The sequence below is a fragment of the Mesocricetus auratus genome, unplaced genomic scaffold (assembly GCF_017639785.1).
Source record: "Mesocricetus auratus isolate SY011 unplaced genomic scaffold, BCM_Maur_2.0 Super-Scaffold_100023, whole genome shotgun sequence".
NCBI lineage: Eukaryota > Metazoa > Chordata > Mammalia > Rodentia > Cricetidae > Mesocricetus > Mesocricetus auratus.
Window position 1 is genome coordinate 22,019,682 of NW_024429204.1, and position 17,854 is coordinate 22,037,535.

Sequence of the window (17,854 nt, forward strand, 5' to 3'; positions counted from 1 at the left end):
AGCTAATATAATTTCCATTACAGGAATTCTGCCACAGGTCCACTAGCCAATTGAGGGTAGTATTTTTGGTTGAAGAGGTGGGGTTTTCATCGGGGATGGGCATGAGAAAGAGAAATGGAATGGAGAAGTGTGGGGGGAATGTTAGTGATGGCTTGTGATTTGGATTTGGTTCCCCTTTTTTTCTTTAATATTTGTGCACCTATTTTGTTTGATAATAAAAGGTAAAGAAATTATGCAACAAATTTTCATTATCTACCTGTTGCTGACTTACCAAAAAAAAAAAAACCCACAGCCCCCCCTGAGACTTTGGTCTGGCAAAAGGTTTTTGGTTCAAGGTCTGGTAGGCAGGTCTGTGGTCTAGGTTATGCTTGGACGGTATTGGCTGGGCTCCGTCATGTGTCTGTAGTTGGCTGGTTATTGGCTAGTGGCTGGAGTGGAACATGTATGTATGTAGCTTTCCAGCAGGCTGGCCTGCGTGGTACACTAGCGACTGTCTCAACACCTCGCTGTGAAAGTGGATTTTCCAGCCCTTGAGTGAGTCACACCACGGCCTGGAGATGGGGTTAGAGGGTACCACTGAAGAGTGTGGCTGTTGGAAGAGATGACAGAAGCCAAGCACCCGTTGAATATGGTGATAAGTAGATGTTGCGCAGATGCAGCTCCTAGTGCGATTAACACAGAGAGCTAAGTCACAGGAGGATAAACCCGAGAGTTACCTTTCATTAGGGAGGAAGCACACACAGGTAAATAATCCCCAAAGCAAGAAACACGCGGAAGAAAAGCGGTCTGCCTGCTTGTGACCCCGAGTTCCACGATGCAACGGTCATTGCCTTCAACAGTTCCTGGTCCCCAACACTCCCGGTTCCTACCTTTGTGTCATCTGTGCCTGGGGTGCTGGCTCCTCCTTCCCCCCACATTTCCCCTGATTGACCTTAAATGTCACCACTTCCAAGAAGCCTTTCTTCCTCCCACCTGGAGCCCTGTACTCAGGACTCTATGCAGTCAGCATATTGATTTGCCTTATTAACGATACCCATCCTACGTTACTATTTGAGACGCTCGCACTGTCTTGTTTTGCTTGGTTTTGGTTTCTGAGGCAAGGTCTCAATGTGTAGTTTCGCCTAGCCTTAAGCTGGAGAGCTGCCTGACTGGAGAGCTGCCTGCCTCAGCCTCCAGAGGGCTAAGGTCATGTGTCGTCATGTATCACCATGTTTCATCATCTTGAGTTGGCCCGTTTTCTGCATCCTGGTGTTACTGTGTGGTCGGTGACTAGAAGCCTAGGTGCTGGAATTCCAGAATACAGATTTCTTAGCTGAAAGCAGAGCTTCATGGTCCTGCATATTGCTGGGCTTACGTCTCTGTCGGCTCGCTTTCCCTTTTTCTATCAGGGGACCTTGAAGGGGTTGCTGTGGATCCCCAGAGCGCCGGAGACTCCAGCTTACGGCACACGTCTATTCTCCACCTCATTCATTTGCTCATACGAAGAATGCGTGCCATTTCAGGGTCACGTGACTCACCCTGTGTCACACAACAAAGTCACCGTTGTGACCATGCAGTAATTTAGGCATCCTCATTTCTCTGGCGCACCATGACAGTCTGCCGAGCAAAGCTGGGAGGAGCTGGGACCCTTCGTAGTGAACAGAGCGGAGTCGTTCAACCGCTCACCTGTGCAGTCACTGGTTGGAAAAATGAGCCGGGTCTGCATCCTGCTCTGTTTGCTAGACACTGGAGGAGCATGACAGCAGACATGCATCTGCTGGTGGTCTAGCGGAAGGGCGGGATATAATTCACTCACAGCCACAAAGTAAGCATTTACAGTCTGGGACAATCGTCGGAGGGTCAAGATCAGGGTGGAGGGCAAGGACGTTCTCCATGGCCCTGCTGTTCTGGTGGAATACTTATTTGCTGGTGATTCTGTGTTCTGGATGGTCCTGGGGAATCTAAGGGAATAGAGGCATGGACAAAGGGCCTTACTTCTTCTAGAAATAGGAATATCAGGCCTGGGAAGGAGGGGAGGGGCCACCAGTTCATGCCATTTCTCCATTCAGAGTCTTGGCTGACCAAGGCAGAGTATAAGCAGCAGCTATACGGGATACAACCGTGACACAATTTGGGATGTAAGGGTTGTGGTGGTTTGAAGGACAGTGTTCTCCATGGGCTCAGGATTTTGAATACTCCTGCCCAGTTGGTGGCGCTGTTTGGGGATGCTTAGGAGACACAGTCTTGCTGGAGGAAGTGTGTCACTATCGGCAGGCTCTGGGGTTTTAAAAGCCATGTGCTATTCCCTGGTCGATCTCTCTGCCTCAGGCTTGGGATTCAAGATGTTTTGGCGTCCTGTTCCAGTCACTATGCCTTCTGTTTCCCCACTATGATGGACCTTTCTCCATCTGAAACCACAAGCCCAAATAAACGCTTCCTTTTATAAGTTGCCTTGGATGTGGTATTTTATCACAGTAAAAAAAAAAGTAACTAATATTTGATAAAAAAGTGATTAAAACAATCCCAAATTAGGAATTTCATGACTTTGATTCTGGGCACGCCTGAAATTAATTAATTATAAATGAGTTATTCTATACGCAGGACACTTCTGAGAACTTGTGTCAGGCCTACACACGAGTTAGGTAGTTTGGTGCTAGCAGTGTCAAGAAGGGATTAGTAGGGGTGTAAAGCTACAACAGTGTGACTGGAGAAAGAAGCTGACAGACTGAGGAAGTTTTTGACAGCTAATTTGTCAAGGGTCACCTGTGTACAGGCCCTGGGCCAGACCCTGCCTACGCAAAAAGGAGCAGAAGACCTCCAGGACTCCAGAGTTGGTGGGACACACAGGTAGGGCATTTGGCTGAGGAGGGGAAATTCTCTCCCAGTTACTGCATCTTTGGCTGCCTTTCTGATCCCACCAAGAGAGACTGTTTTCTTGCCTTCCGTTTGCCTACCTGACTTCCAAGCAGAAGGTAGAGTCCATCATATTCATATATGGATTTTAACTTTTTTGTGATAATTATTGAGAGACTATCTGGTGCCAAGATAGATCAGAGGAATACAGAAGACACAGCCCCTGACTTTAAGAAACTTTTCAGTTAATGAAAAGATACTCCCCATCTTCCCCCAAAAAACCCAAATCAAACCCATCAACCAACCTTCCAACCAACAAGACAACTCAAACCATCCGACTGACCAAACACACACTTGCCATCATCTGTTGGTGTAATATTTTTTTCCTCACTGGGACAAAATACCTGACGGTAACAGTTTAAGGGACAGACCCCACGGTGCTTTATAACACGGAGCTTGGAGTGGCTCCGTCTGTGGTGGTGTGTGCTTGTGGTGTGATTGGTTCACATTTTGGAGGACCAGGAAGCAGAGAACAGACCTGGAGATGGGGTTAGTCTGTAAACCTACAAGATTCCCCCTAGAAGTCTCCATCTGCCACCAAGGCAGAGGGTGTCCCAAAGATTCCACAACTTCTCAAAACAGCTCCACCTGTGGGTGGGTCTGTGGGTGACCGCTCACACCCAGAGGGTAACAGTTGGGAGGGGCTGAAATGCTTGAGACAGCAAGTGCTGTGTGTTGGTGCCCCCCCCCAGAAGAACTCAGTGTGCAGGAACTCTAAAAGGAATCCTGGAGCTAGACTAGGGATTCCTGAATTCTCTAGTGTCCTACTTTGTGCTGTGGGCTTCTGGACTCCCTTTAAGACTGCCATCCTATGCTGGGACAATTTAGACTCGCTGAACTCTTGGTTTCTTTGCTTTGACTGGAGCTAAGTCATGGAAGCAGGGTTTCTAATGTGGTTCAGAAGATTTGATTGGCTGCTGGTGACATCACAGACACTGCTGGAATGTGATTAGGAAATCAAATACATGATAGTATGGAGTATGGAGTTCAAAGTGAGCATGCCCAGTTGCGGGTGAAACACTCACTCTCTTTCTCTCCCTTTCACGGGCGCTCTCTTGCTCTGTCTTTGTCTCTGTCTCTGTCTCTCTCTCTCTCTCTCTCTCTCTCTCTCTCTCTCTCTCTCTCTCTCTCTCTCACACACACACACACACACACACACACACACACGCCCTTCATGAGTAAGTGGGGAAATGTATTTGTTATTAACATTCACTCTTTTTCTCTCCCTTTCACAGGCACTCTCTTGCTCTCTCTCTCTCTCTCTCTCTCTCTCTCTCTCTCACACACACACACACACACACACCCTTCATGAGTAAGTGGGGAAATGTATTTGTTATTACTCAATAAGTACAGTTTGTTTGTTACACATAATCTTTCAAAACACGAGGTCCAAAGGGGAAAATTATGAAAGGGCCCTGGAGAGTGATGGTGTGGGAACTGCTGCTGTCATGCAGGCTTCTGGTGGAAGATTTGATTACTAGCCTTTCCATCCGGTCAGCTCCGGCTCGTCTTTTTCTGGGGACAGGGAGCTTGCCATCCCTGATGCAGGGTGCACGCTCACCCTGGCTCTGATCCCCGTATGACTTCACCCCTTCCCAGTTCTGAGACTCCCGACTTTCCTCCTAGTTCTGTTGCTAAAGTGTGTGTTTGGGGAAACCCAAATCTTTATCTTCACATCGAAGGGATCAGTCCCTGGTAGCTCTCACTCAGGCTCACCGACGTTCAGCATTCTTCTTAACTCTGGGGCACGTCGAATGAACCACACTTTCCAGCCTCCTCTGCACCTGGTAGAGAGTGGATGGAAGTGGTCTGTAACATTTCCGGCTCCACTCTGGAAAGCGTTCTGTGGCAGGTCTATGAGGCATTCATCAGAGTAGGGCCCAGTTGCTCTGGGTTGACTTGGAAGCCACACAGGCGCTTTTGCCATACAGCCTCTAACAGGAACACCATCTCTGGATTTTGCGACTTGAAATCTAAAACTTTTTTAGTCATGATGATGAGATCTAGAGGTGTTTTGTAGTAACCGTAAGCAATGATCATTCTAAGGGGCCCGAAGTAATGGACATTCCTTCTCTCCAGCTCGGGACAGATAGGGCAATGGAGATTTAGGACATGGATTGTGATCACACAGCGAGCTCCAGAAATGCTGCTCCCTAGAGTTACGCAGGTTGGTCCACCCCATCCATGGCACCATTGGGCAAGTCCGGTGCTATTCCTCACAAACAGGGTCCTACAGACACAGCTTGAGGCAATTCCTGAAGAGAGACTGCAGAAGGGCTTGCCTAGTTTTCTTCTCCTTAACTCACTGATCGCAAAGATAAGTGTCTCCACCTTCTATGCTGAGGGAGATTTGTGGGAAAACCAGGCAGGAAGTCTCACCCTCAACACATTTCTTCCATGAGAAAACATGAGGCTGTGAAACCGAGGTTCCTCTTGGGCGTGAAAGCCGGTGGATCCCCACAAGTCTACGCTCCTAAAGGGCAGGGGTCACATCGCTACCTCCTCCTGGCTCCTTCACAGTCCAGAGATGAGCCTGGCTCCCTCAAGAGGTGTTGTCAAGTCAGGGTGTGCTGACTGACTGGTGATATGAGTGTACCTGAAATTTCCCCCGCTGGGTCACTTCAGGAGGAGGAGAAGTCACTGTGGCTTGCTAGCCCTTGCCTAACCCCACAATTTGGTGGTGTGAAAGGCCAAACTGATGACCCAATGCTTCCTTGGGAGACGCTAGCATTCTCCTGCCCACCAAACCCCACTCTAGGCAAATCGCTTGACTAAGCTGAATTCCTGGCTAGCCTATTGCCCTGGGGCAGGGTTCCTGGACATCCTGAATCCCACAGTTGGGTTGCTTATGCATTCCTAAAAGTTAGGGACTTAACGTTTCTCATGGTTTCCATTAAGACCTACCTTTTGCAGGTTAAATAAAGATGGAACACACATGGGAGGCAGAGGCAGGTAGATCTCTGTGAGTTTGAGGACAGTCTGGTTTACACACCAAGTTCCAGGACAGGAAGGGATATATAGAGGACCCGTGTCTCTCCCTATCCCTCTCAAAAACAGGGGGTTATGATCTCAGCTAAGAGGTGCTTGGTTCTTGCCTGAGTGTGTGTATGTCGGGGAAGGGGGGTTGTGAGCACCTTAAACATGCATGTAGGCTGGATAAATAATTTGTAGGTTTAGGCCGGGTGGTGGTGGCACATGCCTTTAATCCCAGCAGCACTCGGGAGGCAAAGGCAGGAGGATCTCTGTGAGTTCCAGCCTGGTCTACACAGCGAATTCCAGGACAGGCTCCAAAGTTACACAGAGAAACCCTGTCTCAAAAAAACAAAACAAAAAAACAAATAAAAATTTTTTCTAGGCATTTCTAGACTTTTAAAATTAAACCAAGCATGGGGCAAGAGAGATGACTCAGTAGTTAAGAGGGAAGCCTGACTTCATTTCCCAGTGCCCACAGGATCGTCACTCCCATCCATAATTCCAGTGCCAGGGGATCTGACATCCTTTTCTGATCTCCGTGGGCAGCAAGCATGCGCACAGTGCACATGCAAATAGGCAGCAAAACACTCATATACACAAAGCTAAAATAAACCTAAAAAGATTAAACCAAGCATCCGCAAAGGATGATGGATGGATGCAAAAGCTGCTTTGTCTGTGCAGTGGGACATGGCTCAGCCTTGAAAAGGAAGAAAATGTAGACACGAGTCCAATGCTGGGTGAGCCATGAGGATGTTACGCTAAGTGAAATAAGCCAGATGCAAAAGGACAGAGGCTGTCTAATTCCTCCTGTAGGAAATCGAGCATAGTCCAGGTCACACAGACAGAAGTAGGGCCATGGTTGCTACTGGCTACGACAGGGCCATGGAGTTATTGTTTAATGTCTGCAGACCTTCAGCATGGAACCACACACACACACACACACACACACACACACACACACACACACACACACACACACACAGAGAGAGAGAGAGATAGAGAGACAGAGAGAGAGGGACAGAGAGAGAGGGACAGAGACAGAGAGACAGAGACAGAGAGAGACAGGGACAGAGAACAGAGAGAGAGACAGAGAGACAGAGAGAGATCTGGAGATGAATGGGGTTGATTGGTGCACAACAAATGAACATTGTTAAAAATCATAGAACTGCCAATTTAAAAATAAGAGACATAGGAAAATAAATAAATCAACCAAGAATCCTGCACGACGGTGGTGACAGCCGTAGGCTCAGTTGGTTCTGCTTCTTAAAGTTACTTAAAGGCCCCATGGTCTGTTAAAAAGCACTAAGACGTCCAAAGAAATGGACAGGTGGGCTCCCTAGGCACAGGGCAATGCTTTGGGTAGCAGTTTTAGCATCATAGAGAGACCGAGTCTCTGGAGTCACGGCGGCTTCAACTTGCTTTCCATACTGTATTTGTGTGGCGAGCGTGTCTGCAAGGCCCTTGATGGACAGGAGACTTAGGTCAAGCTGTCGCGTCTACCCAGTTTGTTCAGAGGTGTGGCTGCTACTGAGCAGTGGGTTTCTGCCAGTACTGCATGTACCTGCTGATCACCTGAACGCAAGACGTGGACCTCCCATAGTTTCCCAAATCCTGCCACGGAGGTGCCAAGTCCCTGGGGTGGCCCTGATTATCTCCCCCGCCCCAACCCCCGCCGCCCCGCAGCATCGCAGAGGCAGCTGGGTGGGGTCTGCCCTGCTGAGTGAGCAGCACTACCTTCCCAGCACTTGGCAGAGAGCACATGCTTGATACCGGGAAGGTATTTTTATCCGGCTATCTAGAAAAAGCACAGGATTGGGTCCTTGGAGTTTGGATCAAATCCCTGTTTACAAGAGTTTTCCTTCAGTTCCCGTAGCCTCAGGTTTTTGTTCGTGAAATAGGGTCAACAAAATCTGTCGAGTGGGGTTTTATGCCAGTGCAAAGAAAAGCACGTTTCTACTCCCCTCCCTTCTTCCCTTTCCTCCTCCGTCTTTCTCTACTTCCCATTTTTCCTCTCTGTCTCACTTGCCCTTCCTCTGTCCATCCCTACCTCCTTCCTTCTTTCCTGACTTCTAGGACAGTGCTATGTGTGACAGTACCCTGAGCTCAGCCTGTAGGTGCCTCCAAAGCCACCCAGGAGAACTGGTGTGTGTGTGTGTGTGTGTGTGTGTGTGTGTGTGTGTGTGTGTGTGTGTGTGTTGTTGTTTCTGTTTTTGATTCAGGGTTTCTCTGTGGAGCCTGTCCGGGAAATCACTCTGTAGACCTGGCTGGTCTCGAACTCACGGAGATCCGCCTGCCTCTGCCTCTCAAGAGCTGGGATTAAAAGCACTCATCCTTCATCCTGGATCATGGAAGGCCCTGGGAAGAAGTTAACAGGAAGCCCAGAGCCTCCCTTCTCCAGGGGCTGGCAGCTTCTTTGTGGAAATAGTTGTTGACATAGAGAGCGTTCCATGAATGTGTCACCAGCACCTTCTAGGAGGCAAGAACCATTCCTCATTCCTAATTCTCTCCTTAGCTTTATGTGGACTTTCACACGCGATCGCTCGGTTGAGAACCTCGTTGGTTTGTCTGTAGTTTCCTTTCCAGGGTGACTCCTCAGGGTGTGAGGACAGGGACACTGGTTCTCTACTTGGGGCTAAGCTGGCAGGTACTGTTGGGGCTCTAGGAGATTCCCCAGGACCTCTGCAAACGTGTCTCGGTTGGTTTGCCAAGACAGGATGCTGAATTAAACAACACATGATCTCTTCAGGGGAGACGCCTTGGCCTGTCTCTCGGCAGGGGCAGGGTCAGTCGGAAGAGCCCTCTGGAACCGTCACACCTTCCCTCCGTCCCTGTTCACTCAGAAGCCAGAAGGTGCTTCATCAGTGCTGTCTGAACTGAGTCACCCTTCAAGGCCAGACCCATGTTCTTGTCCTCTGAATGCTTCCGGGGTTATCCACACAGGGCCAGTTCTTCTCCTGTCTGCGTTCTGGGAACAAGCCTTGCACATTGCAGCATCTGTGTTATTGTATTGTAATTATCCATGGGCTGCAGACAAAGGCCTGGAGGGCAGAGGCGGCTCCTCACCCCTGCCTCTAACTTCTGCACTGCAGGAACTCTGCATATATGGTGAATAAGAAGCACTCCAAGCTTGCTTGGTGCTGGCAGTGGTTAGGGAGGTCCCAAGGAATGAGGGCCTGGCTGAGTGCCAGGGGCCACCGCATGTCACGCTGCAGAGATTTTCGGTCTGCTTGGCAAGAGCTCCATTCCCCATTTCCCAGAGATTGTTCTAGTAATACGCTGGCAACACGCCCAATCCAGGCTCTGACTAGTTCCTGAAACCAGTTAAATCTTTCCCTTTGGGACAATTCCATGAGCAGGGGTAGATGACCCAGCGTCTCTGATGACCTTGGCGCTCGTAGCCCTGACTGGGATTCTTTTCCATTTGGTTCCTCAAGACCTCAGCAGCAGCCCTGTTGTGCTTGGCTGGGTTTCTGACTGGTGCACACCCAGGCTTCCCAGATCCTGGGATGGACGAGAGCTGTGGCCACACCCCCACTCACAGCTGTCTGTGCTTGGCTGTGATGGAAACTGGGTTGCTCATCCAACAGATCTCAGCGGAGATTGGAAAGCGCTCCTTGGAGGAGCGAGTAGTGTCATTGTTGGGATGTGGACAGAAGCCAGGCTGCAAATGGGAGCTACAGTCTTCCCATCACCCTTGCTTTCCACTCAAGGGAGGACAGTGCCAGCTGCAGAGCCTAGACACATCTTCCTTGGAGGGACTGAGTGTCACCGGACAACCATTCCTGAAATGGGCACTAGGTTGGCCAGACCATTGGAAGTAGGCTGTCTGAAGAATTCACCATTCTAGGCAGTGTCTGACCGCAGTGTGGAAGATGTTAACCCTTTAATTCCTGGACAGTGAGCATGCTTTCTGGGTCGTCTCTGAAGTCTTACCCCACATGTGACCCAAGGAGATCTAGAGGGGTAATGTATTAGGCAGTGTTCTACAGAGGAATAGAACTTATAGAATGAATATATATTCATGTGTATAAATACATATATGAACACATACATAATACATATACAAATATATACTGATTCTGTACACACACACACACACACACACACACACACACACACATTTATTAGCATGGTGTACAGGCTGTGTGTGATCCAGCTAGTCTACCAACAGAAGGTCCAAGAATCCAGTACTTGTTCAGTCTCTGGGGCTGGATGTCTCAGTGGTCTTTAGTATATACTGGGAGTTTCAAAGAAGTAGGCTCTAATCCCGGTGAAGGAATGGACTTGCCAGGGAGAGTGAGAGCAAGCAGGTAAGGTTAGAGCAAGCTTCTTTCTTCTATGTCCTTTCTACAGGCTGCCAGCAGAAGGTGTGGTCAGGGTTAAAGATGGATACGTCCCGTCTTAAAGATCTGGATTGCAAGTGGGTCTTCCTACTTTAAGCTATTTAATTTAAGAGAAAAATGCCTCGTAGGTGTGCCCAGCCATGTGGGTTTTACTTAATTCCAGATGTAGTCAAGCTGACAACCGAGAATAGCCATTATAGGCAATGAAAAAGACAAATATATTTTCACTCACTTTTCCCCTCCAGGTTCTAAATTAAAAAAAAATGTTGCAACCATGTCAGGTGTAGGGCTAATGGAGTTTATAAGAAACCTCAGGAATCCTTTCCCATTGGATACTCGAGGGAATGAGCGAATATATCTCCATGGAGTGCGTGCTGAGGGGGCGACCGGGCTTCCTCCCTGAAAACGGAAGCACAGATCTGCTGAGAAGCAGAGTAGAGGAGGAACAAAAAGATAGCGTGGCTGGGACTCAGCTCCTGGTTTGTCACTGGTTCTGTGCACTCCAGCTCATCATGCCATTTGACTTTGTTTTATTTCTAAAATTCACCCAACAGAGGCTAGCATAACTTTGGAATAGGCACTGTAAACTATTCTGTATGATTTACAAATGTTAACTCACTTTAAATATATACATGTATGATATATATGTATGTGTGTGTGTGTGTGTGTGTGTGTGTGTGTGTGTGTGTGTGTGTGGTGTTTTGCCTGCTCTTCACACCATGTACATGCCCGGTGTTGGCAGAGGCCAGAAGAGGGCATCAGATCCTCTGAAACTGGAGTTACATGTGTTTGTGAGCCTCCATGTGGGTGCTGGGAATCAAACCCATGTCCTCTAGAAGAGTAAGTGTTCTCAACTATTGAGCTATCTCTCCAGACCCACTTAAATTGTTTAAAAAATAATCATGATGTGGGATTGTTAGCAAACTAATTTTGGAAGAAAAGTGAAGGGCACATTTTTTGGGATCTTGTTCAAATTCACAAGCTGATACACGATGAACTAAAGTCTGGGCTCTCTCTGGACCTTAGTCGCTTCATCTTTAAGAAGGGATAATGCTGGTTATCCTCAATACACTGGGGAGTTCATGCACACAGAAAAAAGACCCTGGGAGGCATAGAGGGAAAAGATGTTTGTTTCTAAGTCATGCCGAGATGGCTCAGAAGAAACCAAACCTGCTAGCACTTACGTCTCAGACCTTGATCCCAGGATTGTGGAAAACTGGGAGGGAATAAATTAATATTCTTTAAGGAAAAACAAGGAGTGAGCATGAGGAACTGAGTTCAAACCCTGAGACCCCCATAGTAGGGGGGAAAGACTCACGCTAGTTTTCTTTGACCATCACATGTAGTGTGCATGTGTGCACATAAAAGGTAACTTTAAAATGTACATAGTATGTGAAGAGTAACACTCAAGGCTGTCATCATGCGCACATATACTGCATACATGCACACCCACAAAGATAGAAGAAAGGAATGAAAGAGAAAGCATGTTGTTTTGACCTTATCAGTACTTAGTTTCTCTATGCTCTTGTTAATTCATATGTACCTTTTGCTATTAGAATGGAAGTCTTCAATATCTGTCTGTCTGTCTGTCCGTCCATCCATCCATCTATTCATCCACCCATCCATCCATCCATCCATCCATCCATCCATCCATCCATCCATCCATCCATCTGTTGGTCCATCTGTCCTTCTGTCTGTCTACTTATAACTCACTGATGAACAGCACAGTCCTTAACACACAGTAGGTACTCAGGAGATGTTGACTGAAAACCATGAGCAGATTCATCCTCTGTGCTAGGATTGGACCAACCTCCCTCCCTCCCAAACATGGCTTCTTATGGGCATCGACTGTGCTTTTAAACTACCGATCCCTGGCTCCCACATATTCCTGGCACAGAGAGGTACTCACGCTAAATGAACGAAATCACTGCACTGCCCTTTGCCTTAGGTCAGAAGTTGTCTATTAGTCATGAAGGCGTGGGCATGCTATGATCCAGTGGACACTGACAGTAGTCAGCAGCGGAGAAATCTTTTGTAGTGAAAAAAGATAGGGTTGAGGAAGTGGGGTTTGTTTGTTTGTTTGTTTTACTCGACTATATAACAAATCACTTGAAACACAGCAGTTCCAAACAACTTCTAGCATTTTTCCAAATAGTTTTCTGCTGTGTGTGGGGTAGCTGTACTTAGTTACCTGCCCTCCTCCTCTAGGAGCTGTCTCCGGTGGGCATATCCAAGATGGCTGTCTCTCTGAAGACTGCTTTTCCAAGGCATCCTCCTGTCTTTGTAGTGTAGTTCAAACTCCCTCACAGCAGGATTCTAAGATGGGGAGAGAGAACTTCTCAAACTCTTGGAACCAGATCGGGGTTCTAGAAGGTTATTTTTGCCACATTTGTTTGGGCACCCCTCCCCACGTGAGTAAGGAACCGATGGACACACAGAGATGGGAGAGGATGTCTGTGACTGCATGGGAGACTACCACAAAGGTGCCAGCCAGAGCTGGGAAGTGTCCTCATTTGCATGCGGATAGCTGCTGAGGTCTGGTTGTGGTTTGCATAGCAGCTAGGTTGGTTTACCTCCCAGGTAGTGGAAACCACGGGGTGCTACCACTACAGTTGTGGCTTTGACCAGGGCATTTTTTATCCTTTACTGCCTTGTTCTCCAGGTGATGCCACAAAGGCAGACGGTAGAGGGGGGTGCACAGAACACAAGTTAGGGACGGGACTAGGGATGCTGTTGCCCCACAGCTGAGGTTGGACAAAATGCAGATTTCTCTACCTGAATTATGGGATGCTTCACAGAATCTAGCTGGACTGCCTTCTCTGTGTCTAGCTTATGTGGACAGCAATGTTTACTTCATGCAGGAAAATAGGTAGTGGCAAGTTGCATGAACTTACACGTTGAGTTCATATCCCGGTCCTTCTATCTACCGGCCGTAACACTTCATGAAAAACACTTAGTTGTTCTATGCCTCAGTTGCCTTTTCTGTCAAGGAGAGATAACAATACTCAATGCCTATAGAGTTGTACAGATTGGGTGTGTTTTAAAAGTAGAGAGGCGTGGTCTAAAACCATGCCTGATGCATTATTTACATGTGGGCCATAGCTTAAAGTTTCAGAGGGCTTTGATGGGGTGTTCAGCTGAACCAGTGCTAGCAAGAGCCCAGTATGTACCTTTCCCATAGCGAGTGATGGCTATTATTTTTGGGACAATGGATCATTTCGTTATTGCTCCTCTTGGGCTAGAGAGATGGCTCAGCCATTAAAGGCTAGGCTCACAACCAAAAATATAAGTTATTGCTCCTCTTACTGTTCTTACGCTGGAGGAACTTTGGAACAAACGCCTCAACGGCTTCTCCTTTCAATTGCTCTCTGGAAAGTAACAGTTCACTCCCTGTCCCCAGGTGAGCACCAGAGAGGAGCCCTCCTTTCTATTTGTCCCAACCTCACCTCTCTCTAGACAGGTGGACTTCAGGCCCGTGAGACTGGGCCTCACTTCAGCAGTTACTGGTTGGTTATGATGTTGTATACTGGAAATAGCAACACTATCTGCCCATGAGTTATTCAACAATTAAGTGAGGCGATGTTAATGAGAACGGTTTATACGGTGCCTGGCCTATAGCATGTGCCAACTTTAGTTGGTGGGTTGAAGTACTTATTGGGCACATTCAAAGTTCAAAGGCAAATGCTTCCTCCTCCAGGGAGGCTTCCCAAGCTGCTTCAGATAGAAACGAGCTTCTTTATGTGAGCTTTCTTCTTAGACTCTCTCCGCCTTTTCGGTAGCTTCTTCCTCTTCCCACACTGGATTGGACTGCCCAGGGAGCTCAGAGCTTCCGCCACCGGACTGTTCCAGGTCCAGACACAGGGTAGATCTAGGTCCGTTTCACCACTGATAGCTGTGAGCAGAGCACCCAGTTTCACCAAGCTGGCGGATGCCCTTTGCGACTCTGGTCCCTCTAAGGAGTTTAGGCGGTTCTGTAGTTTGACTCACCCCTCACAGTGACTCCCAGAGAAAGACTTTGATCAGTATCACAGAGTCGTATCTCCTTCCGAAGTTCAGAGTTCAGAGCTCAGAAGCACATTTCCTTAGCAGGCAGCAGAACACTCACTCTCACTGTCGCTGGGATTAAACAGGATCACTGGTGTCCGAAGCAGATAGGAGACTTGCCCCGTGGGATGATGGGATCGCGGTTGCTCTCCTGCGGCTATGGCTGCTGTCTCAGGATGTGTGCTACAGATGTGTGCACGCTTGGTTCTTTTTAGCGAAACACCATTACGCTAGTATCAGTCATGTCGAGGCAGCAACTGTTGAAGAGGGGCCCCAGTCTCGTGGGACTGACACTCACCCGTGAGAGGCGAGGCTGGGACCAAGAGGAAGGTGGGCTCCTCTCTGGAGTTCATGTGGGGGCAGGGAGAGTACCCACACATCAGGGAAGGGGACAAAGCCCTCTTGGCTGAGAGCTTCTCCACGGGGCACATCACAGCCTAGGGAGGAGAACTTGAACACCCCAAGAAGGGCAAGTGCGGAGCAAAGGCTCTCCATCCCCCGGGAAGCATTGCGCCCCCATCTAGCAATTTCACAGAGAGCCGCTCACGCCCCACCGTGGTCCACAGGTGGGAATGGATCCTGGGAAAAGCTGAGCACGAGAGAAAGAGTCAGAAAACTGGCAGCTTCCCTGCTCAATGGGGGAGCGCTGGCTGCAGGTCAGGAATTTGGCTTTGGAACCTACGCGCATGCAGGCAATTACGCAGGGAGACTCCACTTCGGAGCGGTAGAGAGAACCCGAGGCGCTTGTAACCCTTAATACACACCAGTTCTTTCTGGCCTGGCGTCTGAAGGGAGATTCATTTTGGGTTTCGATTTGGCCTTGCACCGGGCTTTGGAGTAATTTATTGGGTAGCGAGGGAACCTCCGCGGTGCATTTCGAGCTTAACTGCTCTGGTGCAGGCAGGTGCTGGGGAGATTAATTAAGAAAATAAAAGGAACGCGATTGCACTTGGGCCTCGAGTTTATGGAGCACTTCGTACCAGGGAGCCTAATCACCCCAGGGGGCGTTGTGAAATTCCGAGGAGACGCAGGCTTCATTAGCTTTTGTTTGGAGGATTACAGATGGATGGCTCATCTGAGGGGAGGAGGTAGTGTTTCCTGGACACGGAGGTGGCGAGCAACGGGCTTGCCTGGGGTCGCTCATGATGAGAGATGCGGTGGGAAAAGGTGACACATGGAAGAGCCAGAGTGACTCACGGGGGGGGGGGGAGGGTTTGAAGTGGAACCCAGGGATACACTCCTGTTGTCCTCCCTGGCTTCCGTCGTGAGGGCATTGGGTCAGAAAGGGCTGTGTCCCCCTGGGCTCTGCCAGCTCTAAGATGGTCTTAACCGTCTCTGCTTACCAGGGCTATTAGCTTTCAAACTCCTTATCCACAGGGGCCGTCCTCAAAAAAAAAAAAAAAAAAAAAAAAAAAGCCAAAACAGCCAACGCGGCAGCTCCGGGTGGCCAGGGTTGCGACACCGAATGTGTTTGTTCCCCAATGTTTGTGAAATACCTCAGAGGCACTAAGCAGTGCCACCTGACTCGTTTTCTGATTGCCACACGGCCCGGCTCCATCTGGCAATACCCAACTGCAGCTGAGTAGTCGGAGATCTTGAGATGCTTGCAGGGCCGAGGAGGAGGTAGAGACCTCTTTTCTGCCTGCCCAGGTGCTGAGATTCTTGCCCTCTCGATTCTGCAAATCACTTGCCGGGTGTGGAATTAGCTCTGCCAACCTGTGGTGAGCGTTGTGGCTGTGAATTGCTTACTCAACCTCTCTGGGCCCCGGCCACTTCCACTGCATGGTGATAACAATTCCTTCAGTGTGTGATTGTGAACCACACGCTCGACACCCAGACAGGAAGTCAGGACCTCAGGTCACTAGCCAAGCTTCCTGCTCTCCCCCCACCCCCAAGCTGCCAAAAGTACAGCTGACCTCAGATTTTCAAGCTGTTAAAATTCAATCTTGCCTTTAATTTTTGCAAATGCGTGATGGTCAGGTTTTGCCTGGGAGCAGGAATGAGTTACTGGGTTAATACATAACTTAATGGGAACTCCGAAACCCCAGGAAACTGGCTCAAGAATTGGTTGAGGTTCACAGTGGTACTGCCCTTAAGGAACAACTCCAACAATTGCTGGGCTTCTGTTATGTGTCAAGAGAGCCATTTTGCATGTGATTCTCATTTTCTTCATCTCCTTAACCTTAAACAGATAACATTGCCCTAAAGTCATAGCACTTAGTAAATATTAACTGAACGACTTTTGTGTGGTAAGCAATGTTCTATGAAGTGCACGCAGGAAAACCAGAGACGTGACTTACTAAGGACCACAGAGCCGGCACTCGGCAAGTCGTGTTGCCATTGCGACTCTTCCCAGTCTTGCTGTAAGGTCCTGCACAGAAGCAGACATGCATATAGGTGCACACATCTTCAGATAACCCCCCACCCACGTGTGTATAAATCATGCGTGTGCACACACATGCCATGCCAACATGCATATGCTCACAGACAACAGCACAGCAAGCTAGAGCATCTGTGTCTCATTCTAACTCATCCTAACACAGCTGCACATGCACACGTACTTGCACACAAACACACACACACACACCACTATTCCGTGCACCAGAGGGAAGCTGCTTTCAGACTTCCGGAAACTCTGCCTTCCGGAACAGCAGCATTTTTGACACAGTCAGTGTTTCCCTCTGCTCCTCCTCTCCCTACTCTTCCCATCCTTCTCTCTCGTCTTCTGCCCCTTCCTCTACCATCTTTCTTCCTCCCTTCCTTCTTCCTTCCCTCTTTTTGTCTTCTTCACCCCCCACCCCACCTCTTTCTGTAGCCATATCTCTCTCCCTGCCCTTCCAGCTACGAACTTTTAGGAAATTTGTAGACTCTCCACCCCACACATCAGAATGATCAGCCACGAAGCTGAGATGCTGCGAGGCTGCTAGGGGTCAGATCCCTGTGACAAACGGTCCTTTGGATAGGTCCCCCCCCTGCAGATGTGCTGACCCCTGGGGGCCCCTCTTTCAGGTGCGGTGTGCTCATGTTCAACTGTGTCCTTTTAAGCCGGGAGTCCCCAGCCCAGCACCACCCACCTCTGCTGTCTAATACATGTGCCAACTGCCTGTGGAGGCTTCTTCCAAGTGTTTCGTCACGCCTCGGGGTGGGGATGCATCTACTCTGTGTTTCAACACCTTGTTTCCACCTGGCATTTCAACTGCCAACTAATAGGTGAAGTAACTCCTCTCCACGCTGACATCCACGAAGCTGTGCTTTAATGGGGGGGGGGGAAGACCCGTGATCTGATCCCGAAGGTTCAGGGATTGTGGCAAGTCCAACCTGTAGTCTTTAACAGCCACCAGAGGTGGGCTGGGACTTCGGGTTTCTCAGTTCTTCAGCGGAGATAATTCAAAATCTGGATTATTTCATAATCTCAGCAACTCAAGGTGGGGGTGGTGGAATTTGAGAAAGTTCGGCAACTCCCGGGTCTCAGTCCAACAGTGTCATCTTTCCCAACACACATCTGCTTTCTTGTGGTATCAGGGACAACCCCCCCCAGTGTGTGTGTGTGTGTGTGTGTGTGTGTGTAACACTTTGTCTTTACCTGTGAAGGTTCCAGAACC

General features: G+C 48.8%; 1 long non-coding RNA gene across 1 annotated transcript; it reads right to left on the reverse strand.

Moving 5' to 3' along the window:
* Positions 1–2,068: 2,068 nt before the first annotated feature.
* LOC110343292 lies at positions 2,069–13,189 on the reverse strand. The gene is made up of 3 exons (XR_002385534.2): positions 13,103–13,189; positions 12,400–12,524; positions 2,069–2,387 (listed from the first exon to the last, which is right to left on the reverse strand). It is a non-coding gene; the product is annotated as an uncharacterized LOC110343292 (long non-coding RNA).
* Positions 13,190–17,854: the final 4,665 nt, after the last annotated feature.